The 24,784-nt window shown below is 40.7% G+C and overlaps 1 protein-coding gene across 4 annotated transcripts in view; it reads left to right on the top strand.

The window, feature by feature from the left end:
• Window positions 1-128: 128 nt before the first annotated feature.
• Window positions 129-24,784, top strand: part of map2 (microtubule-associated protein 2) — an 80,127-nt gene continuing 55,471 nt past the window's right edge. The window contains exons 1-2 of one of the 4 annotated variants that reach the window (XM_086219918.1): window positions 152-223; window positions 619-777. The gene's annotated coding sequence lies outside the window, so the exon portion shown is untranslated. Of the gene's footprint in view, window positions 778-24,784 lie in introns of all 4 variants that reach the window. The other 3 variants (XM_086219919.1, XM_086219920.1, XM_086219921.1) reach the window with 3 other exon arrangements.

Raw genomic sequence — 24,784 nt, forward strand, 5'->3', positions numbered from 1 at the left:
CTCTAAGTATGTATGATTATGTAAATTTATGCGGGGAAGCTATGTGTTGCAGTTGTTACTTCCTGTCAGTCCAACACCGACAGCTCCTAGAGGGAACGGACGAAGGCCTGTTGAACCGTTCCACCGGGAATGTGAACAACAGTCCAAGATGGCGTGTTAGCTAGGGGGGGTCTTACCCTTAAAGGGTTGAGGAAGTGATGGAGAATGGGATATAAAGAAGGCGGTAATACTACACCTTGGACCAACCGTCGAAAAGCTTCTAGGAAGAAGCATTTTAGCCATTTTAGCATTTGTTTTTTTTAATGTTAGGGATACGAAGTGTAGGATGAGTGCTTAAAGAGGGTTAATTGCGTGAGAGTGGCTAGCTGGGCCCTTACCATTGTTAGATAGCGTCTCTTAAATTTTATGTCAAAACACAAGATTTGTATCCAATATTTAGTGGTAAATATTGAAAAATGGTATCAGACACCTGTCAAAATATTTAATTTTGATAAACTTAAAAAAAAATCCACACTGAAGGTCGCCTTTCAGCACAAAGCTAAACACACGGCAACTAAAATGAATGGTAAATGATATCTCCTGCGCTAATCAGTAAACCAAATTCATTTTGCCAAACAGAAACTGATCTTAACCGGTGGACGGTCACACCGTAATGTCTAGAGTAGAAGAAGCTAAACTAAGGGCGTGACTGATACAGTCATTACGGTAAAGGAAGGCTGCGGAGCCCTGTGTGCCTGACAGACCCGGAGTTGCACTGGGAGACGCTGCGCCGAACAGGTAAACCGTTGCACTTCTTTATGTGTCTAACAGCGTGAGATTATACAGCAGAGTATGCATGAATGATGTGACTGAAGAAAAGCGTGTGATATGGGCGCTCAGCTGGGAGTGGAATTGTGAATCACCATTTCAGCTGCACTGGAGCTGAAATGATGAGGTGCCCTCGCTGTGCTGATGGAGAAAGGACGCATTGTTCGTCCAAAGGAGAACTGGGTCTGGTTCTTATGAGTTTGTCTCATCTCGCTTTTCATTGCAGTGAATTAGTCTTGATTCGAAAAACACAGTTGAAAAATAATAATTTTTATAGTAAAAGCCATTGATTGACCTAATTGCTTTGGTTCAATTACGCATTTTAAATGATTGTTCTATTGTAGGGTTTGGAGCATAATCTCTGCATTGTAAAGCACAAAGCTTATTGCGGTCACTGCGGGAACTTGGCTTGCTGCGGTGCCAGTGTTACCAGTAAGGCTTTAGCACATGATTGCATGAAGCTATGAGATAAGGTCACTGTCATAAAGACAATAAAACCCAATAGAAATGCAATGGAGATAGTGATGCAGGATGTGAGTGATGGTGTCTGATGAGAGAGGTGCTGAGTCATATTGGATGGTTCTCCTGTGCTTTATCACACACATCAAAGCCCCGAAGACAGGATTTAATGATAGAATTACATGGCATTTCATGATATATTCTGCATAATCAAGTGTGAAAGCTCCACCCTACTGGCACATTCAGTCGGGGCTGTAACATTTTACAGACTTACTGTACAGGAATGGATCCTGAATCATGAGCATACGCATGATAAACACCTTCTACAGTGCATGTAGTATTCAGTCCAGTCTCATTTGCATAGCTATCGATTCCTCCGTCTGTTGTGTCCACTCGCCTGGATGTGGAGGGAGTGTATTTAGTCATGAAGCAGCCAGGAGCTGTGCCTTGCCCAGGGAGTGGGCTCCAGTTCCTGGAGGACCAGGCCCGTTTGTCAGTCGGTTTCCACCTGTTTTTTTGGTTTTTTTTTTTTTTTGCCTCCTGGAACTGTGCACAGGAGCAGATGTAGCTGGACACAGACCTGATTGTGGGGCCATTTCCTTGCCTTGACTGTGAGGACGGCAGTTGGGAGGCATGAAGTCTCATCCCAGCCGCCGCCCCCATCTGCTGATTATTTTCAAGTTAATCAATGAATCCTTTATAAAATATCACATCTTGTAAAAAAAAATAAATAAATAAAAAAAATAATATATATATATATATATATATATATATATATATATATATATATAATCACCATCTCGCAGAGCTCAGAGTGATGTTTTCAAACTGCTTCTCCTGTCCATCCTACAGTGAAAAACTCAAAGCCTCTTGATTTTCAATCGTAAACGTGCAAAAATTATTTTACTCTTAAAAAGTCTGGAATTGGGACAAGAATTGATGTAAGTGATAATGGTGCTGTCATCGATTCTGCTTATTAGTCTGATTCTTTGCTGATTCCTTCGATTCCTAATCAGTTTTCAGTGTGGAGAAAATGTAGGCCTGCACACATTGTCAACTCTTTTATTATCTCGGAGTCTTGAAACAGTGTAGAAAAATGGTGGATAAAAAGTAAACTGCTTGTTATCTTTTCATTTTCAGTAGCCCAGACTCATGACATCGTTAGCTGCTGGCATTAATAAAGGCATTGATGAACTCGTGGGCAGCATTTATTCTTGGAGTGAATGATACCGATTCTCATGATTCTCGATTTCCATCCTGACTCTTGAACCGGCCAGTGTTGAATGTTTTTTGCTTGATAGCAGCTTAATGGCTTATCAAAATGGTTGAGGAATTTTCTTTCCTTTGACTAATTGATTAATTGTTGCAGCTCTTCCTTATCTCAAGGCCGTCACGTATGTAGCCAGACTGTGTTTACGTTTTGCTAAGAGGGGAGGCTGACTTCAGTGGGATCGGCCTTCATCAGTGAAACTCCTTCCTCTCAGAATGTTTTTGCAATACAACTGATAGTCTTCAAGAGCACATCAGTAAGTTAAAGTCAGATGTCAAGAAGGTGACGGCTGGGTGGTCGGTGCCTGTGTTAATGAATCACTGCCTGTGTTGTGTGCGCTCGATACAGTAGAAGGTTGAATTGAAACACTGTCAGTCTGTTACTGCTCAGAAGATGAAGCGGAGCCTTGGATGCAGTGGCTTCACCTCACGTTCTTTCTGCATGGAGCGATAAAAAATGAACCCGGATGTAGGGTTCGTTTTTATCTCTGCTGAGAAGGGTTTGCTTTCATTCCCTTCTGTCTCTCTGTCTGTCCGTCATTCTGTTTGCAGGATTATGTAAAAACTAAAGGGCTGATTTACACTGAACATGTTAGAGGGGCGTAGCCTGGGCCAAAGAAGAACCCATTACATTTTGGGAAATGGGGAAGATTTATTCAACTCTGTCTGTCTGACAGTGAGATTAAAAACTACCAGTATGGAGGTACAGTATACAGTACTCCTCCCCACATGCATGCACCCACATACATGCAGGCTTTTGAAAACCGGGCTGAGCCTGTTAACAAATGCTGATTAATGCTGTTCCAATTGAGAGAAGATGATGATGATACAAGCATTACAGTCTGTCTGTATGTTTGCTGTTTCTTCCCTGGTGCATCCTGTTTAATGTGAGGAACGCAGTCAATGCACTGGAAGTGGACGGTGTCCAAAAAGCAGGAAAGAGTAATTTGATCCAGAAGTGAATGCTGATTACACCTGTTCTCATTGCATAATGTTTTTTTTAGGCCCATTAACCCAGCTATTTTGACCATTTTATATAAAAAAGATTCAAAATTCTTACATCGAGATTTACACCCCCCCCCCTCCCCATTTTTTTTCCAATTTGATTTGACAGATGTGTCAGTATATCAACATCAACACCTGTATGGCAACTGCATAGCAGCTGGTTACATTTAATATTATTTAGTTACTGAGTTCAATGCATGCCAAGTATTTGCTTTAAAAAAAACAGCAACAATATTGCCTTACCTTTTTCATTCAGGGAACCTCCAACTTTTTCAGTTTCCATCAACTGATTCCGAATCTTCGATGAATGTAATCTCAGTTCACATTCTGGACTGATGCCCTTTCCACTCCGACTGCCTGAGCTGTGCTCTGTGCCTGATCGTAAAGTCAGTTCTTCTCTGGATGCACGTACTGTATTTACACAATGGATGGATATAAGAACAAGATGTTGAGTGTGTCTCTCTCAGGCTGTACAGTAGCAGGCACTGAAGAGTGAGAAGACCAGAAGATGGAGGTGGGTCTAGTTGAGTCTAAGTTTGTTTGACTGGTGCCCTGTACAGTGGGACTTTCTCCTCAGTGCCAGTTAGGACACTGGAGGCAGCATGTGAGACTTCTGGCTGGTCCACCCCCCACATTAACAATTATGGAAGCTCCGGACCGTTTCTAGACACCCACCCAACCAATTGATAATGTTGGTAAATGAGCTGCTTTTACATAGCACCTGTCCTTCCATTTTGTTCTGGGTTTGTGTTGCTGTGAAGAAACAGAAACTCAAAGTGAGTGAAAAAAGCAAAACGCTTTCAGGGAGCATTCACATTGGGGTTATGCAGTAGAGATTGATTTGTTGAGGCAGAAATTATTTGTTATATTTATATATGGCGCTTTCACAGCTATAGCATGTTTACCCTGGTCCAGATCTGTTGATGAGTCTGTAAACATAAAGCATTTCTGCCTTGGTACAGTCTGTTTTCATAGAGGAAAAAATCCATGTGAACCAAGGTGATTCACGCCAAACCCTGTTAGATGGCAGTAATGCTGCTATAAGCTGGTTAGCCAACCATCAATACACCCACAAGAAGAAGAACATCAGCATGTTCTCTGGTCTTTGGTCAGATTTTTCTGGGGAGCGAGCAGGAGAATAAATACAGGAAGCGGGTCCTTTGCTCAGACTACAACACGCATCTGATACTTTTTTGTTCACATACAGCATATAGCTTTTGCACAAACTGCTACAGTTTAGATACTACAGCTTCACCAAAAAAAACAGAGTACACCGGGCTACGGGAGCTGTGAAGGCTCAGACTTGTGGAGCAAACTGGTAGTTAAGTTGGACTGAAGTCAGATCATGTTCCCACCACAAATGAACCACAGCAGAGTGTGTTGGAAGGGTACAGGGAACCCCTTAAAGATGGTCCACTTTGGTGTGCATTGAGTACAATCAGTTCAGTTCACATCTCCCCAAATGAGCTGCATGAGGGGGACCAGAGTTCCCCATTGACTTGAGGAAATGTGTTTCTGAAGAGCCAGACTGCTGCTCACCATACCTCCCACCACTTCTGCCTCCTGAGGAGCAGTCATGAGGAACAGTAGCTATTTTAACTTGGACTCTTTTCTCTGAAATACAAATATTTTCCATAACATTTATAGAAAATAAACATCCATGCTGTAATGTATTAGCCTTAATTCACGTAGGTTTGTCTGGGAAACAAATCTGAAGCTCACTCTGTTCGCCTCCTGATTAGGTAATTGGGTTAAACCAGGGATTTGCTGCCACACCACACCTGTTGCTTGCTCTGTTGGACTGTGTTGTAGAAAGTTCTGGCTGGCTGGCACTGTCACTATATCCCTGGTTGTTGATTTTTTTTCTTTTTTACAAGAAAGGGTTGTGCTAGCGGGCAAGACAGGTTCCCGTTATGGTCAGTCAGACATGTCTTATGTGTAAGGGAGACAGTGTGTGAATGAGCCGTGTTGTCTTCAGTGTCAGCTGTACAGGCCACGGTGCCAGCGAGGTGAGGTGGTGCCACGCACCACAGGTCAGCTTTGCATAAACCCTTGTGTTAGTGACACAAACTAATCCTGATTCCTACAAAGATACTTAGTCAGCAAGGTCTACACACACAGTCACACGCGCACAGTCCCCACCTGTCACATTTAGACTGACGTAAACCTGTGTTTGTTTCCGTGTGTGCGTGAGAAAGTGTGAAAGGCTCTTTTGGATGAAAGGACGGCTAATTGTGTTGCTGCTGCTGCCAAAGCTACCAGGAGTGCATGTCCTCTGTCTGCCAGGTCGATGCCTATCGCTCTCCCCTCCGGCGTACTCCATTCTGTCCTCCAGCTGAGTGAAGCACTTGAGATGTTGGAAGATTCTAAGCTGTTGCTCATCATTATTCTAAAATATAGTCGAGGCATCTTTGTTAGTAGAGCATATTTCAAACACTGGGGCAGCTCATAGTGATTTTGACTTACCAGTGCACTTAAAATAAAGTTGGGAAAAAAAATACAAATATTTTCTCTTTTGAATGCAAATTAACTGGTATAAAGCAGACAAGATTACTCTTACCAGCTCAGCTGAGACCCTTTACAGAAACAATTTGGAATAAATGAATGTGTAACACTTCCAACCATTTTCCTTCAACTTCTACACTTCTCCTCAAGATTTATCCGTGGAAGGCAGTGTTGTCTGTTTTGACTGATATTTAAAAATAGCAAATTTTCCAGTAAGCAACAGTCCTCAACTCAAAGCCTTTCTGTTTACTACCATGTTGTACTCTGTAAAGCTGCAAATCCTCATAGGGGCTTGATGTAGGTAATGTTAAACATGCGTGTTCGCTTGAAAAACAAAGATTCAGAATTCTGCCTCTTGTCTTTGCTCTTGTCAGAATGCTGGATGAGTACTCAAATCTGTCTAGTCTTGTATCACCTGTGCTCTCGAGGGAGACTGAAAATAGGCCCACCACAGAAGGGTTTGGAATATATCGTGTACAGGCCTGGGTAAAAATTGTAGTACACATTTGCACAGTCAAAATGTGTGTTGACAGAATCTTGGAGGCAAATTTGACTGGAACTTGCGCTAGCTTCCCTGGATCGTCCTCCATGTCTTTTCAGGGAGTTTACTCTTTATTTGCTTTCAATGTGTATTCGCATGTTGTCTTGATCTGTCTGCATTTCTGTTGAATGCCTCCACAATGTGTGGCTTTCTCAGTGTCCCAGTGGACACCCGTGCCAAATCGGGGGGGGGGGGGGGCTTCTCTCAAGGCGTTTCTGAGGTATTGCGGTAAAGAGAATGGTGTGGACGGACAGAGGCACGGCCCATTCTAGTCGACAAAGCCTGTTGAGGACCAAAGCTCCATTTCCAAGAGCTTGAAATCAATTTATAGACTCACGTTGAAGTTACTTCTTTCTAAAGAAAAGAGAAAAACCCGAACAATGAGACAGCTGGCAGCTTCGAATGATGGTGAAATCATTTCTACTGCAGAAGTCATATACAACTTTTAATTGTGTTTTTCTGGCATCCATCACAAGCGGGGACAAGTTAGACAAAAGTTTATGTGGTATCGTTGCTGGGGTCATCTGTAAGGTCAATGCATTGTGTTGTTGTTGTTTGGTTTTTGGTTTTTTTTTAAGCCCGCGTGATGACATAAATCCTCTGTATAGATCACAGCAGTACATGACAGTGCAGAGAGAGAGCTGATAGAAATACATGTGTGGGCAGAACCAGGACAAGTGTGACTCACCTAACTACGCTGCTGCTCCGCTCCTCTCTATGTGCTTTTGTGTACTTATCACTAGTCGCCTGCTTGTTTTTGTCAAAGGAAACAAAAAAACATTCTCAGTGTTTTTCTCTTAATCTTATGCCTGATGATGAGCACATTTTTATTCCACAATACTGCAGTTTATTTTGCATGCACACAGCATTCACTGACTGACGGGAAAGAGGCTAGCGTGTCTTTGAGCGTCTAAAGCACAAGTTACATGAGGATAGTTAATATCACTACCACTGCTTTGTTGTAATGCCCTAAAATAACAATAGCTTGACTTATTTGTGCATGAGGCTTGTAGGATTTTGAGCCCTTAAAAACCTCCCACTTCTTAGTGGGAAACGTCAACTAGGAGGTGTTTTCTCCCACTTGGAGGTCGGAACTTTCCCACTTATCAGTTGCTCATGAATGCATTAGTTTCTAGCAGCCTGCTGCTGCTGAAATTACAATGTTTTTTAATGCGATTTGTAGATCTTTTTTTCTTCACTTTTTTTTAACCAAGTGTTCAGATAAGAGAAAAACTGAAATACATTCATTATGGGGGGAATCCAAACGTTTTTTTTTTTTTTTTTTTTTTTACTGATTAGCCACAATCAAACTCCCTTTTTGTTGTCCAGCTCTTCAGAACAGGACAAAAACTGAACTGGAACGGTTCACATAAAGAGGGGAAAATGATGATAAAGGGAGAAAACTCAGCGATGTTGACAGGTGAGGTGACAAGTGGCATTGCGGAGTGTATATTAAAATATATGCACGTGTGTTTTCCTTGTATTTGGGCATATAGATATATGTGTGTGTGTGTGTGTGTGTGTGTGTGTGTCTGTGTGTAAAAAAAAAAAAAAAATGTAAAAAATATCTTTTATTGTCAGTTTCCTGTTGTTTGGCACGTCAGCGGCTGAACCCCAGAGATCCAAAGTCAGCCATCTTTCTACCTAGAACCTTCAATCCCCACCACCCACTCCTTGTTTCTCCATGAGCTTAAATGTTCAATTCTTAAATCCTACACTACAGGTTGCGCCAATCCCTCCGTCAGGTTTTCTCTTTCCTCTCTTGATTAAGACTTTACAGTCTGATAACCGAGTACATCTGCCATCGGAGAGATCCTGACGATCAGGGTGCAATAATCCACGACAGTCAAATAGAACAGAAGTTCAAGTAGAAATACTGTATTAGCACTTGGCTCGGATGTGATTTTATTGGCTTCACTTCATTGTCATGTAATTAATTTGTCAGAATTCAGCTGCTGTGCTGCTTTAGAATCTCACAAAGTGTGCTTTAATATATTAGGTGATTTTTTTTTTTTTTTTTAATTTCCTGCCTTACAAGAAGAAACAGTCCAACCTTGGGAACATTCCGCTGAATTCCACAGCAAAATCACTCGTGTTACAGGCGCAGGATAATTGCATCTTACATCACTTGGATGAAATGTTTTATTATCTCTGCTCTGTCTGCCGTCTTGCTCCTCTAATGGCTTTTCTTGATGGACTACAGAGGTTGATGGTGACGCCTGTGAATGTCTGCTGAGGAATATTATTATTTACTTTCTTTTCCTTTAAGAAAACAGATGGAGAGCCCTAAAATGAACAAGTGAACTTACCCTGAATATGTTTGTTAAATGTATTACAACTACAGGAGGTAAATGAAATCTGTATTTAGATGAAGACTTTGTAAAGCTTCTTGTAGCACTGAAGGTTGTAGAATCTGTATTTTGAGGAAAGTTTACACTGGATTAAGATTTTAAAGCACCTCATCATGATAAAGCCGTGTATTATTCGTTGAGACACTGCCAGGGTATAAAATAGACAAAATGCTGAGTCACCATTCATACACAGCTGATGTCTTATTTTTGTTTTTCATTGCCTGGCGTGCCAAGAGAGCTGGCTTTCCCCGTTTCCCACCATATTGCGGCAAGTGTCACCAGACGCTTTGTAGAGTGTGTGATCCGCGGTTCTGAACTTGTTGAAGATTTGTGGGAATTCAGAGCGTAAAAGCTCACAAGTTAGATGCGAGAAATAGACATGAATTATTCCCTCATTGTTTTGAAGTGTTGCGTTCAATCTCTCCAGTGCTCGTCTTCGGGGAAGAAAGTCGTCATTTTTTTCCTGGTTATGTAATGAACACTGACGCCCCCACTAATGCAGACACACACACGGAAGAAAAACAGCCGCACACATATTAACTACAGGCTTACACACAAATACATCTTGTCGTCAGTAAGATGGATAGCTAGGTGATGTATTGCTCTTTAAGGAGGTATCTGAACCTTTTTTTTTAATCTACACCAGATCAATTCAGTCACCAAATGCTTCTAACTCCCACCTCCGACTTTGAATACCAGTAACACATCTGTGGCTCCGTCAAGACTGATCCCCAAAGTGTATCTTTGTCCATGCGTTTCCTTCTCTAATGAATCCAGGTTGACTTTGTCATCAGCGTGGAGCAGCTTCCCTTTTTTCGGCTTTAATCTTGGGCCATCTGCTCTCACCAATCTCTATTTTGATCACACCCTGTCTGATACAGCTGCTTGCTACAGTTCATGCTAGGGTGACTTAAATAAACCATCAGATGATCCGTAACGTCCGTGTATCTTAAAAGAGAAGATTGCTTAGTGGAGATTAGTTATTGGGATGTAACTATTGTTAGGCAGTCACATGATTCAATCCCAAAGAAACATAGTGGAGAGATGATTGAATCTATCGCTAATCAGTTGATTAATGTATGCGTGCATCTAATTTATGTGTGCAATTGAAATTCATTTTGGGTCTTGGGGTTTGAATCTGTAGCACGATTAGATACGACCATGATAATAATGAAAGCATATGATGCAGTGATCCTGTGATGGCTGATAGTTGTTCAAGTGATATCTGTGGAATGAAGAAATACTCCAATAAAAGCAGGACAATTATGTATTTACACGCACACAAACACACACTATCTATCTATCTATCTATCTATCTATCTATCTATCTATCTATCTATCTATCTATCTATCTATCTATCTATCTATCTATCTATCTATCTATCTATCTATCTATCTATCTATCTATCTATCTATCATTTTCAAGAATTTTGCAACTGGGAAAAAAATACCCAACAGAGTGTAAGTCTTATCAGGGTGAAGATTAAACCACTAGGTGTTGTTGTAATAAAAATATTGATGTTTGGCTGCGGTGTATTGATGTTGCATTGCAAGAGGAAGCATTGGGATGGATTGTAAAATTGTTTTTCCCCCCCCACTCCTCGCAATGGCCTGTTCCCTTGTACTATCCTTGTTATATTTGCCATTACTTTGAAGTTGAACGTCAACTTAGAACAATATCGGCATTTATGCAATGCTTTTTTTTTTTCAAATTTTTCTATGTCCTAAATATGAAATAAATGTAGTTAATCTGGAGAGAATAATCATGTACGTTACATATCTTTTTTTCTGCAGCAACGCTTTAGTCATTCATTTGAGAACTGGCACACATCTGAATTGATTATTGTTCCATCCCTAAAACGATATCACATCAGGAACTACTACGCATCCTCCTACATACATCATCGACCAAAACAGCTATAAATACAAGAGGAAAGAGATTTTTTTTCTAAGAAAGGAGAATATATTAACACAAAGAGGGAGGTACTGCTGTTGACAGCTTACTCGTTTTAAGAGAAGATAAAACAGTGACAACACTGAGTGTTCACACAATTTAGCAACCCTCTAGAAAACTGTCGTTTGGAGAGTTCTGTCAATGTTTCATGCCCAAATTATTTATACTGCTCACATTTTTTAAAATTTATTTTAAGTCAAAAACATGGAAAAATTGGGCAGTTCTAATTAAGCGAAAATCACTTAATCGCTATGTGTTAATGATCCAGATGTGTTGGGAGAAAGTTAATTACCTTGTAACAAATATTGAATAGCAACATATACATGCATAAAGAATTTGATTACATTTCAACAAGGCTGTTAGAGGGGAAATGCCACTCGCGGTGATAAAAGACTTAATTTTGACATTGTTAAGCTGCAAAGCCTCTACTGACTTTCCCCTTTCCCCCCACATGCCTAAGCACAATAACACACAATAGAAATCCTGAAGGGTATGAGTAAGGCCACATAAAAGAGGCTTCACACAGAGCAACACAAACAATTCGACGGTTATCAGGTTACGAGGATTAAAGGCTAGTTTATATACGATTAAGTGTGAGTTGGAACCTCCCCACCAGAGGAAATTACAGGATTACAACAAGGCAAGAGAGGATGGGATTACTTTACTGGCAGATCACATGCACATGTATGTGCACACATACACACTGTTTTTTTGTGGTAAGGATGCCTGAGGATGGACCTCTTGTACTATTAAGTCTAATAAGATGAGAAATGGTATGAGTTTTTTGGGGATCTGTATCAAACAGATGTTTTCTCAACTCTTAAGGACATGATTCGAGGGCAGGACATCCTTGCAACTCCGCAGTATTTATATTACATTTTGACACACAGGTCGCCTTAACAAATATTGCTCTTTCCTGCAATTTGTATATTGCAGTAGACTACATTGTAAATGCAATTAATTTTCAAATAATGGTCCTGCCCCAGAGCAAATGTTGAGCAGAAACATGCAAAAGCCAATCAGAGCGAGTTGACGGGGAGGCGTCACCAATCAGATGTTGCATTCCTCAGCTTGTAGCAGTGGCGAGCAGCGGCTCAGTTTGAGACCAACATTACCGTTTCGTTTTTCAACTCTCCTCCTGTGTGTGTTGCAAACCACATCATAAGTATGGACGTGAGTTTCTGTGACATGGATTGAATGATCAGGTGTGTGCATTCTTATAATTAAATCTTAAAAATGTGTTTTTTGTATAAAACATTTTTGACCTGTTTGTCTGTGGTTTTTCCCCACAGATTTCCAGCTGTCAGCAGAAGTCTAGAAGGCTAAACCGGACTAAAAATCATGTCATGTTGACTTGCTTTTTGGTTTCATCTCTGACAAACACTGCTGATTTGAATGTCGTGTTCTTTTTTTTTTTTCCGACCATGACCGTAACTTCCTTACCCACATTCATTTTATGTAGCTAGTACTCACCTCAGCTAACACACAGCCCATCTTTGAAACTGAATCAAGACAGAATTCAGATTTACGGTAGTCTGTACACTCTCAATTTAGATTAATCCCAGTAGTATTAATCAAGTTAGACTGATACCACTGTAATTGAGAAACATATTGCTTTCTCAGATTAAAAGGCATTTCGTCAAACTACCCATCATCCTCACACATGCAGTCAAGCAGAAGCACACGCAGTAAATCCGGCTTCTCTTTGACAGCTTCCAGTCCTTGTTCTTCCTGTCAGCAGGCTGGCTTTCTCTTGGCTTTGCTGAGTGATTGATCGTTATTGGTCTTTTTTTTTTGTATGTTACATATATGAATATAGAGCAGCAGTGTGTCAACGAGACGGTGAAACTATGATGCCTGACATGTTCTACTACACTGACAAACTGTTTTATTGACAGTAGAGGTGTTGTTTACCGCGGCTCGACTGGAAAAACATGACGGATACAAATTAGTAAACAGTATCTGAGCTCTGGAAGCGTTCCCACTTCCACTCCACTGGGTTTTCTAATGGGCTAGAGGTGGAAATGTGTGTTTACGCTATCTATGATTTGGACCAATGAGCATACAGTAGTTCCTCTTTTTGAGCAAATATAATCGTCCTTTATTCTGCTACCATCTGGCCTTCGCTTCAGTATCCAAGTTGCTAGAAAATGCTCTTTTATCATGCTGATAAGCACTGAAGATTGTTGTGGTGGCAGGTTTATATATGTCCTCTCTGAACAAGCCTGCCCAACACTGATGTAGGACATTGCACATTAGTCAAAATACAAAAAAAAAATCAAACCTTAGATTGAATTTAGACACCTTAATTTGCCCTTGAGTATTTAATAAGTTATAATAATACCACCTCCCCCTTTGTCCTTCAGCCCTTCCCGCTACCCGCCCAGGTCTTCCTCTCTGTTTCTTTTACAGTGATATATGTTGTAAAGGTAAATTACAAGCAAGGCCAAGGTTTCCTCAGCTGTGTTGTTTTAATTGGGTTATACATCATGATGGTGGGTGAAGGTGCTAAACCCGAGGTAGAAGGAACGTATGCATCAGTGTCTTTGATCAGCTCACATGAAGCTCTGTAGCATTTGTTGTGTCTCCCTGAGCCGTGTCCCATGTTACTTTGCCTCGTTAGCTTCACAAGTTTACAGTCTAAAGTTGTCTGCAGTAAAGGTGTTGCATAAAAGAGTGAGTGAGGGTCTGGAACCAAGTAAGAATTAAGTTAAAAATTCTCATGTTACAGGTGTGAGAGGTCCCACAAACACACTGTGACACACATAAGAAGCACCAGCTGCTCATGTGGCATGCCTCTGTGTAAACTGAATTGTACATGTTAGGTGCTGAGAGGAAATATAAAAATTACTGCAGAATTAATTACAAAGGCAAATTCAAGGCTATAATTTCAACCTCTACAACATAATAGTTTCATAATGTTACAAAACAAGTGCATTATTTTTATTTCAACTATATGTTTTCACTCCTGGCTACATGCTTTAGCCCCCCGCGAACCTTAACAGGATAAGCGGTAGAAAATGAGTAGCTGTAGGTCTGTATACGACTGTGGTGGCTCACTAGTGAATAAAGCACCTCTACCAAGTTTATCAATTACTTTTTCCTTTCTTCTTCTTTATTCATACACTTAATTTCATTCACATTTAGGTTGAGAGTTGCAGAGAAAATTTTGAGATTGAGATGCATAAAAGGCCGAAATTGGTGCATAAAGATTCACTAAAATGCAGGAAATGAAGTGCCAGACACTAAAAATCTAGTTTGGGATTTGTGTCTGCTGGGCACGGGGCCACTAGCATTGAAGGCGGTAACCTTTAATAGACCCCCCACAATGCATTATTGTTACACTTTATCCCATTAGATTCAATCCTGTAGCTTTAGAGTCGCTGGGTTTCGGCCATGTGTCTCAGGAATGCCAACAACCTCACCTTCACTTGTTATCATTTGCCTTTAAAAAAAAAAATCCCCCCTTTTGATATGAACCTTTGCTTAGGCTGAATCAGTTAATGTCGTTATCAGTTGCCATGGAGACTGACTGAGTTAGGGTGTTGCTGTGGAAACTGAGAGGCTGCTCATCACCACCCACAGCAACCCCCACCAGGCCCCTGAGCCAAGCAGTACCACTTTTTTACACACACACACACACACACACACACACACACACACACACACACACACACACACACACTCACACAAATATGTTTGTGTAATTTGTCAGTTGTGAGTAAGGTAGATACTGTGTCAATCTGTGTTTAAACCTTACATGTGGACAAAAAGGATAATGTTCATGTGATGGTGGGGTCTTAATTGAGCTGAGACCTGGGGAGGATAGATTCATCAGGCCCAGCCCTGCGATGTGGCTTTGTTCCATCCTCCATGTGGCTTCATACCGTGAGGGTTTCAAAGGCTTTGTTTGTCGGGCTGATTTATTTTTCTTAATTCCATGTACAAGAGGACTACATAGTTTAATGGTTTCTTTTTTTCTGATTTAATTGTGGAATGTATTGTTATTTCCTACTGTGTAAACTATAAAGTTAAGCCACTTGAATCCAGTAACATTTCGTTTTTGAACTCTGGAACCTTTCATCATCCATGGTGAAAGTCCTTATGTTGGATGTAGCAGGATGGCATACAATCAAGACTCTGCCAGGGTGTTTTATTTTGGAAATCAATTGCAAGCTTTGCTGTGTGTGTGTGTGTGTCTCCCTGCCCTGTTTGACCTGCTCAATGCACCTTGATGTGACCTCTGTCAAAAATAGACTGAGTCTGTATTTCAAGTGCCACTTCTGCTGAAATCAATAATATTATGTAATAACTGCCTAGAGTGCAGGGATTGGAGTTAGGAATCAGTTTCAAGTGGTCTGATCCATCCTTAACAATGCTGACATATTTAAGAGTAATCAGGCAAACAGTCACACGCTCCTGCTTGCAAATGCTTATGCCAGACCACATTTTTGACACAGTTGAGTCGTGAATGACATTTTCCTGCACAGTTATGAGCCTCAGGACTAACTAATGGACATCAATTCATCCACCCATGTAGTGTTCCAATTGGATGACATCATGGGGAACAGAAAGGGGGATACACCTGTTTGTACCTGTTCTGTTTTTTCCAGTGGGGAAATTATTCAGAGATTTGTGTAGGAACCAACGATGGCGCTGGTATCAGTAAAATCCTGTAGATTTCGTTATGACTCCATTGAGTGATTGAAATTTGAGTGGAGCATCTTTTTAATTTTTGAATTGAATGTTAAAGTGTAAATCTCCAGCTTCATTTAGGTAACAATCACCGGCCAATCACCCATCAGTGTGGCCTTTATCATTGATAATGTACGGGCCTTAGCACTGTCAGGCCGTTGTTAACAGTACAGTTGACCTGTTGGAGAGCATTTGTGGTGTCCCAGTAAGTCACGACTGTGTCGGTGTTAATGTGAAAACAACCCAAAGCTTGGCGCTGAAGCAGCTTCATGGAATTTAGGCTTCATTTATTTGAAACTACACACCTGTGCTTTCCCTACTGCTGCATGCCAAAATGACCGGTTATTAATTTACTGATTAAGTGACTGTTTAATTGACCAATAGGATTTTGGCAGCTACGTTGATAACCCCTCAATCGTCCAGGTCCATTTTCTCAGCCTCTCAGTGAAGATTTGATGCTTTCCCTTCTTTTGCAATTCAGTAAACTGAATCACTGACAATGTTGGATTATAATCAGACAGGAAGATTGATGGGCTCATCCGGGGGCTATGTCAAAGTGTCCTTGACCAAAGGATGAACGTCTAACTGATGAGCAGTTTGGCACCTTTGAGTGAGTGTGTTAATGAGACTATGTTGTGAAGTGTTTTGAGTGCCATTAAAGTAAAAAGGTGCTATTAAAAAAAGCAGCCATTTACTGTTGTTTGAGTAAACAAGTCACTTAAGTGATGATGTGATGGACATTTTTCACTAGTTTTTATAGTTTTGTTGATAACATGTTAATGAATGGAGACTGATCATCACATGGACTGAAAATCTGCTCTGACTGCAACATTTGAGTATCATACTCAGAGTCATGGTGGTCAGATAGTTTGTTCCTTCGTAGATGTAACAGGCTTCATCCTATTTTATGAGCTTTCTCCTCCTCAGTCTACGAAATGTGTTTTTTTTGTTAACTCAGGCTTTTCATTAGGAAACTCCTGAATTGAGTTGCAATGAAAGCTTGTCGATAGATCATTTACTATATGAGCAAAGACACTTACAATAAGATATATTCTGGAAGATATAACAATAGTGTCACTTAAATAGTAGAAGTATGTGTCAGTCACCATTTTAGCATTAAGATAGTCTAGCAAACCTCCCCAACACAGAGGAGTGAGGCTCCCGCCCACGGTTGTTTATTAATTCAACAGCGGTTGTGTTTGCTGCTGTAGCTCACTGTTCTACTGCTCCCCTGATAGATGTTTCTGTGATACTGATACACACACACAACTGCACACACACTCTGCACACACACACTGCACACTGAGAGGTCCAGGGAGTTTTGCGATGAATCCCATATGGGATTCTATGAAGGAAACACCAAACATGTAATATGGCGTACATTCAAGTGTTTGCTCATGGGTTGCTTCGGTGTTAATATTCTCTTTCCGGGAATCTGCTAGTCTGTCTGTCTGCATGATTCTTGGCCACTTGATGTTTTGTGTGTACTTTCTGTAACAGCAAGCTAAAATTGTAATTACCGGAGCTTCTGCTGAGGTACTCTTTCTAATTCTACCCCATTTCTGTTGACTTCACAGTTATATGACATGCATGTAACTACAAATCTGCTGTTCTGCCACACATGGAAAAAAAGACAGCAACATGATAAAGGGAGACTGGATCATTAAAAGCGAATGCTGTTGCATGATGTACTCCATTGTAATGTTCTTCGACGAAATAGTGCAGAAAAGCCATGAGTGTTGTCACTGTAACTCCTCATGTTCAGTGGTGTAACTCCCACCTTTTCTGAGGTGTCGTGTGGGTTGTTGATTCAGGCATAAAAGATTGGTGTCAGCCAGAATTCTTCTGCATTCTTTACTTGTTCACCATCCGTCTTCATCTGCTACTGTTGCAGCACTGCACTACACTCTGATGATAATTATCATTAGCAAAGAGCAGTGTAGAAAGCATTAAATTAGTACTGACCCTTGTGTTTAAAAACTAGACATCAAGTGCAAGTGGAATTATAGTATTTTTACCCCCTTTTTTCTTTTCCCTTCAGTGATAATACATAGTAAACACTGGCAAAATGGCCCACTACCATCTGGCTTTTAGTCAGCGGCGTGATAGGGTTTTACTGGCACTCGATGCCGGCTCAAATGATTCTGCTGTAGAAGCAGGTTAAGCAGCATAGCTGTGTAAATGCAAGGAGCAGAGGAGGACAGTTATCGAGCAAACATCACACCTTCCATCGACTTTGAGTTTGTAAAACAGATGAAAGATATAAACTGGTAAAAAATATAAAATTATTTTAAAAAGTACCTGCATGTACGTGGGCACGTGCAGTGGAAAACGGGTTTAAGTCAAAACTGGAGGTCAGGCCCATGTGTGCTGAGCAGCCAGTGTTGAATAGAGTAAGTAAAAGAATAGACCTAAATATTAGGGTTTAATATGCAATTCAAAGCTGCATCCACCTATAGTTGAACAACAGTGAGTTTTTATACCCATAATCCATCTTTGTGTGACAGCTGGCCTTTGTGTGTGCAAGTCCATTAGCTATGTATGCACTGTTGTGTTTGTGTGAGATCTCAGACCAGGGAGTGTTCATTAACTTGCCGGTAATGAGTGCTGCTGTTTATCCTGCAGCCCACTCAGGCTCATAACCATATGAAAACACTTGCTCTGTTGTAAAGAGCATCAGCATGAGAAGCTATAAAACATCCGATGCAGATGGGACGTGTATTGAAATGAATGGTGACTCCTTTTAAGACATGTGACTGCAGGACACCTGGTGCTGGTAACCAGGGATGGAAAAAGCTGAGGCAAGTAGAGGAAACGGTTGTTTAGATGCATATTTGCAGTGGAGTTGTATTTATAGCTTGATCATGCTATGCAACTGCTGTCTTCATCCCAGTGTATATGAATTAGAAAGAAAGGATTAATTCATCCAAGTATGTCTGCTTCCGTATAGTACAAATGCTTTTTTTTAAGTTCATTTATGACCTGTTGTGAGCCCAACACTCTTGCAGAGTTTCTGAGTTGCTAATAAATGTCATTCTTGTATCGAGGTGTCACACATAGTGTGGCGTGTTAGCTGAATTGCCTCACCTCTCAAGTGAATATATTGACCTCAGTTAAGGAAAACGTTCATATGATTCCAATAGTAGGGGGAATATTCCATCCATCCATCCATCCATCCATCCATCCATTTTCTTCTGCTTATTCCTGTTAAGGGTCGTAGGGGGGCTGGAACCTATTCCAGCGGCTATGGGTGATAGGTGTGGTTCACTCTGGACAGGTCATCAGTCCATCATAGGGCCAACACATAGAGACAGACAACCATTCACGCTCACAGTCACACCTACAGTCAATTTAGAGTATCAATCAGCCTCGTCCCCTCTTGATGTCTTTGGACGATGGGAGGAAGCTGGAGTACCAGGAGAGAAAGGGGGAATATTATGAAACACATTTGTTTTTACATTTTAGGTATTGTTTCAAGGCTGTTCATACCGACGCTTTGCCAGAATTAAATGTCATGAAACCTAAAATATAATAATAATATATAATTAGCTCTTTTTATACCCCGTATGATAAGAGAAATTTAAACCACAGTAAATTGTCAATCATGAAGGGGATGGTCTACACTGGCTGTTTCACATTTAGTTATACTAAATATATAGTTATATTAAATTGACATTGACGGCAACAGGAGACTAATTGTGTTTCCCTCCTATTAATTCATTAATAACAAATTTACAAGTGTGCTATCTGTTCAGTCAACACTTTCACATTAGCAAACATTCTCAATGTGTGTGTGCACTCCAGCGGAGGAAAGCAGGGCAGCATCTTCCGTTGTCGACCCAGAAAAAGAGCAACTGATGTGGTTTGTGAATAGACCACAGGCTGCGTTGAGACCTCCGAGGACTCAAGCAGCTCAAGCAGCTTCACTTGAACATCCCAGAAGTCTCATAGAAATGCACATTTGTTGCAGAACAAGGACAAAATAAAACATAAATATGGCCGCACTTCCAGGAATACTCTTGCATGGCAACAAGGATATAGCATTAGGCACAACACAATTGTTACTTATACTTTTACCAACTGAATTACTTTAATGTTTACGAGTCAGTTCCAAATTTTGGTTCTTGAGAGGGCTTCTAGGTGAGAGAGTAACTAAAGACATGATCATAACAAGTGACAGTGAGTCAGGACATGTGAAAGCAGCTGCAAGTGTGTTCATGCTTTTTTTAAAAAAAAGACAGAAAACCCTCTCTGCAACATGTCTCATCCGAGGACATGCCTGGACATCCCAAACCCGAACACATTCAAAGCTGGAAAGTCAAGTCCCTCAAAGTGTCTGTAGCTATCACTGCTGCAGATGTACCCGTTGTTCGTAAAATATTCAAATGAGATTAAAATGATGAAAAAGTTTTCACAACTGACACCATGCTTTATAGAGAGAGTGAAGTACGGAACAGAGCACTGGCACCTAATTCCAAGTATTGAAATTGCTGAATGGCATCCAGCCTTACTGGCCATTATGGAGGGATGCTCCAGCAAAAGGAAAAGCTGCTGGCAAATTTGTGATTGAATAGTCTTTGCCCAGTCTGTATGAAATTTTCTGTCTGCATTCATCCTGTTTTTTGCCCGCGAGCCTATTTAGTATTTCCTGGCTCCAAACTAATGTGTTGGCTCCGAGGTGATGATGTGCTTATGCTGATTAGCCAGCATAGTTAAATTTTGGTCCTCGTTTGGGGACCAAATTATGTTTTCTGTGAACCTACTCAGAGCATCTCTTATTGCAAACACTTGATAATTTGTCTGGCTTCAGCTGGTGGATGAACGTGTACATACATATCCAAAATCACAAAGCTTTTTTTAAAAATATTTTATGCTTGCCTTTTAAAGCCTATAGACTGATGCAAATCAATGTAAGTACACCAGCCCCATCTCTGATCACATGACAGAATATTCTATCTATCTAATATCTATTCCTCTTTCTGTGCAGTTGGCTTAAAATCTGAAACCATCATAACCGAGCAGTTATGGTATGTGTGATTCATCATAATATGCAGGTCGTGACCCTTTCTGTGTTTGTAGCTGGTGAGTTTATTTCAGTTTAGACCGTATTTCAGGAAAACAGTGTCTTTATTAGGAATGCAGGACAAGCACCCGGAGCGATGTGACCTAAATCAACATGAATAGATGAGCACCTGTCAAGTTCTTAGTCAGGCGTCTGTTAGCGGACACCGTCAGGTCCATGCGCACCAGAGTGTATTTTTCCTGAGGCCAACATTTATCTCTGATTGTTTGCAACGAGAGCTCTGAATAGCTGAGAGCTGGGCCTTTTTCTTGTTGCAATAAGAGGAAAAATTTTCAATTTGAGGTAAAACATTGTGTTCATAAAGGTCCCTTTTAGCGATCCGTCCAATCTCAAATAACTGTCAAATCCTGTTTGGAATCCTGAACAGTAGCAATTGAGCTCATGATATCTCATGACATCTCACATACCGATGGCTTCATTTTCTTTATTTATTTTCCAGGGCGTTCAGCCTTTACTCAATTCAGCAAGAACCAGAGAAATTTAAAATTTTTCTACTTCTTCAGACTCTTCTTCTTCCATCTCACAGCACCAAAATGCTGTGCGCTCAAGAACTCCTGTTGTTTTCAGAAGAGCACCTGGCACCTCCAGCTGGGTGGACACAGTTGCAGATTGTAGTTTACAGCATCATACTCGGTTTCTGTTGAATGCAGTCTGTTATACTTTCTCTATTTCTATGTTTTCATTATAGATTTGTTCACACCGCAGTTGGGCAGAGGTGTGTGTTCGTGTGTGTAGTCCTGAGAGTGAATGGCACTGCCTACGTCATTCTATATATAGTTTGTTAGGTAAACCAGTTACAGGTTCAACCTATTGCATAAAGAAGATGCACTCCTGTTACGTCTTCCGAGCATCACGCCTCTCGAAATGTGATTTCCATTATGTTTATGGCCCAGGTACAGGAAGTTGAATGATATTGGAACAGAGAGAAAAAGATACATGAATGGAGGCTGATTAGGACATGGCATGTCATCCTCAATGTCCTTGTGGTAATAATACCTCCATCCTGCTGCCTCCTGATGTGTCTATCCTGTTGGCATGAGGAGATTTTGCTGCTTTTATAAGTAAGTACAGTCTATTCTTACCAAAAGTCTGCTTACTCTACAATACATGTCAACATGTAAGTAGGTTTTGTGCTGTTTTTGACAAGAACCTTTAAGAAAAAAAGGGGTAAAAATCATCCAAATAAAAAGCAGGTAACGCCTCCAGATGAGTCAACAGGTGCACTGCTCCAACTTGCCCTCAGAAAAGTAATGCTCGGTATTCCTTATCTTCTTTGAATAAAGGTTTCAGTTACAGTACTAAAAAAGCAATACTTTTTTTTAAAATAAATTTCATTTAGTGAGGGAAATAATTCATCCTCAACACACCCAGACAACCTGAAAACATAATGGCCCCAGCTTTTGGCTGTCGCTGGTGCTGAGGCATAAAAATGTAAAGGATTGCAAACACTTTGGATTACACAAGTGTTAAAATGCTACTTTTATAACTGCTTTTTTATTTACCAACCTGCCATTGTAGTGGCTCATCGGTACAAGAATGTGATGGTGCTTGATGACCTTGGGAATAAATCCATTTATTATCTCCCAGGCTGTTGGTACCTTTAAGGAGAGTGGGTAATTTGATTTCCGAATGTCATTTCAGGGGTTTTGCAGATACAATGATATCTGGCTTCTTCCTTTCTCTTCTGTCTTCCTGTCTTTGATGTAGCTGCTGAAATACAATCTCATCGCATTAGGGCTTAGTTCCTTATATTTCTGATTCCAAATTGGAAGTAGGGAGGAGATCATTCTCTGTGCCATAAGAGGTAAAACATATTTTGTAGTTTCCCTAAGCTTTAAATGCTTACTCACCAGAACAACAAAATCAAAGCTGACGCTTGGCTGTGAGTCTCACCAGTCTATTTTAGGGGACAAGACAAAAATTGATGTGCCTTTCTCTCTTTTCTCTGTGATGGTGAACTACTTGTTCCACATCTGAGATGTCCCTCAAAGGGCCGTAGAGTAGGTGAATTAAGCACCATAACAGACCGGCTCTCATTTTAGTTGGAGTGTTATCCATCTCGCTGCCAGCCTGATAACGCGCCCCCCCCCCCCAGAAAGTGCAGTGATTTATGGCTACACTGCAGGGATCAAATGTGCCAGACCCATAAATTAAGACTGCATTTCGCTTTCATTGATTTGGTTAAATTGTAAACCCAAGCGGACTTGAAAAATGTTTCTGAAATTTTGAACTAGCACCCAGTTTTCCAGAAACAAAACAACACATCCAGTAAATAGTATTAGCCCACATCATGACACAGCGAACCACACAGCCTCAGCTTAGTGAGCACTGTTGAGAGGTAATTGGATTACACGAGATTTTAAAACAGCAGGAGAGAGTGCTCTTGCATGTTTGATTTTTGAGCTGACAGAATGAAACTGGTCACCAAACTCTTTTTCATACCACTAAAACACATCCGAAAGTAGGGATGCTGTATTGTTGCTCCTTGTTATTTAACTATAAAACAGTCAAAAACGCACTGTAAGCTTGTATGTATCAGTGGGAGTACTCTTGTAAAGAAAGCTCTGTCCTCTCCTGTTTCCACGCATGACTCCACTTCTATTGTCACCTGTGTTTGGCACTACCTGAGGTAATTTTTGTAAATCGTTGATCAGGTCCGTGCATTAATGATGAGGTGATGAATGTGGAATCGGACCTCTTCGTCAAGCAACATGCGGGGTTGCCACCAGGAAACTTGATCGGATTGGTGGTCAAATGTGTTTTTTAAAGCACTGCTTGTCACAAAAATGAGGAAAGTTGATCGCTTTAATTTTAAGGAGTTGAACTGCTATACTTAATTTGACCACTAGGCGCTGTTCTTGACTCATCTGCCTCTCCATGATAGTATTGTTACACAGATAGTGATTATGAGCAGGTTGTTAATTTTTTTTTTTTAAATTTTCAGACTACAACCACCTGACCTGCTATGATAGCCAAGCCGCAAAAATATTTGTTACCAACAGCTCAAACCTATCCTGCCCGTTGTCAAATTCACGCTTTAAGTCAATGTTTTTATTGATGAATTTTGTTTGATTCATTTTTATTGTCCCACATTTGCAATCAGTGCTCTCTTTGTGGTGCTTATTGTCTGCTGTTCTTTTATGATATCATTGATAGCAGAACATTCTTTGGAGCAAGAAAAACAACGACTCCTTCATTACAGACATGAATACTGTCTCTCTTTCTCCCCCTCTTTAGTAGCTTCCCTAGAATGCTTCTTTTTGTTTGTTTTTTGAGTGCCAGCCAGGTCTAGCTGATTGGCTCTAATCTAAAAATACCATATTGACCACATCTCGATTTTATTTCTCCTCAAAAAATTTTGGTGTAAACTGCTGCATCTTCTCCTCCAACCTTTACTGACATTGATCTTCATTTTGTTGCCTCGCCTCAGCACTAAATTGCTCACGGATGGTCAGCCATTACCATTTTGTAACTGTTTATTGCCGTCTGGTTATAAACATCATACTGTGATATTGCTCATTACAATATAAGCAGAATTTGTGTGCTGTGTTGCCAGGTTACACCATCACTGCTGCCACCAGTGAGGACATTAACTAGTAGAGATGTATTCTTTTTGTCCCTTACAAGGCACAGATGGGGGGTGGGTGGGGGGTGAAAACAGTGAAGAATCGTGATCCCCGGTTATGAGTTTGATGGTCCATCACAAAAATATGACAACCCGTCACACAGAACATGTCCTATGAAGTTATTCTTTGGTTTTCTGCTTGAAACACAAAGCTACCCTGGCCAAAGCAGTTCCTTTGGTTCAGATAAGGACCGACTGTGTTGGGAACAGCAGGCCATGGAGGATGCTGAGAGGGGCGGTTGATGAGATGTAAGATTCGATCCATCAGGAGGGAGCTAAGAGCAATGCGGATGAGCGGAGGGATTTCCACCCAGTCAGCATATACACATGAACTCTATTTGTATGGATGTGATGTTCTCCGTCATGAAGAACTTGATTGGTCAGCAAGACATTTCATCCACTGACAGGCTTTGTAATATTTATTAGTTATTTTTCAGCCTGTAGGAGACAGGAAAGTCCATACTTTACTAAAAAAAAAAAAAATCATGTA

This window comes from Aulostomus chinensis, chromosome 12 (genome assembly GCF_037954235.1).
Source record: "Aulostomus chinensis isolate RoL2024-O1b breed Wild chromosome 12, RoL_Achi_v1.0, whole genome shotgun sequence".
NCBI lineage: Eukaryota > Metazoa > Chordata > Actinopteri > Syngnathiformes > Aulostomidae > Aulostomus > Aulostomus chinensis.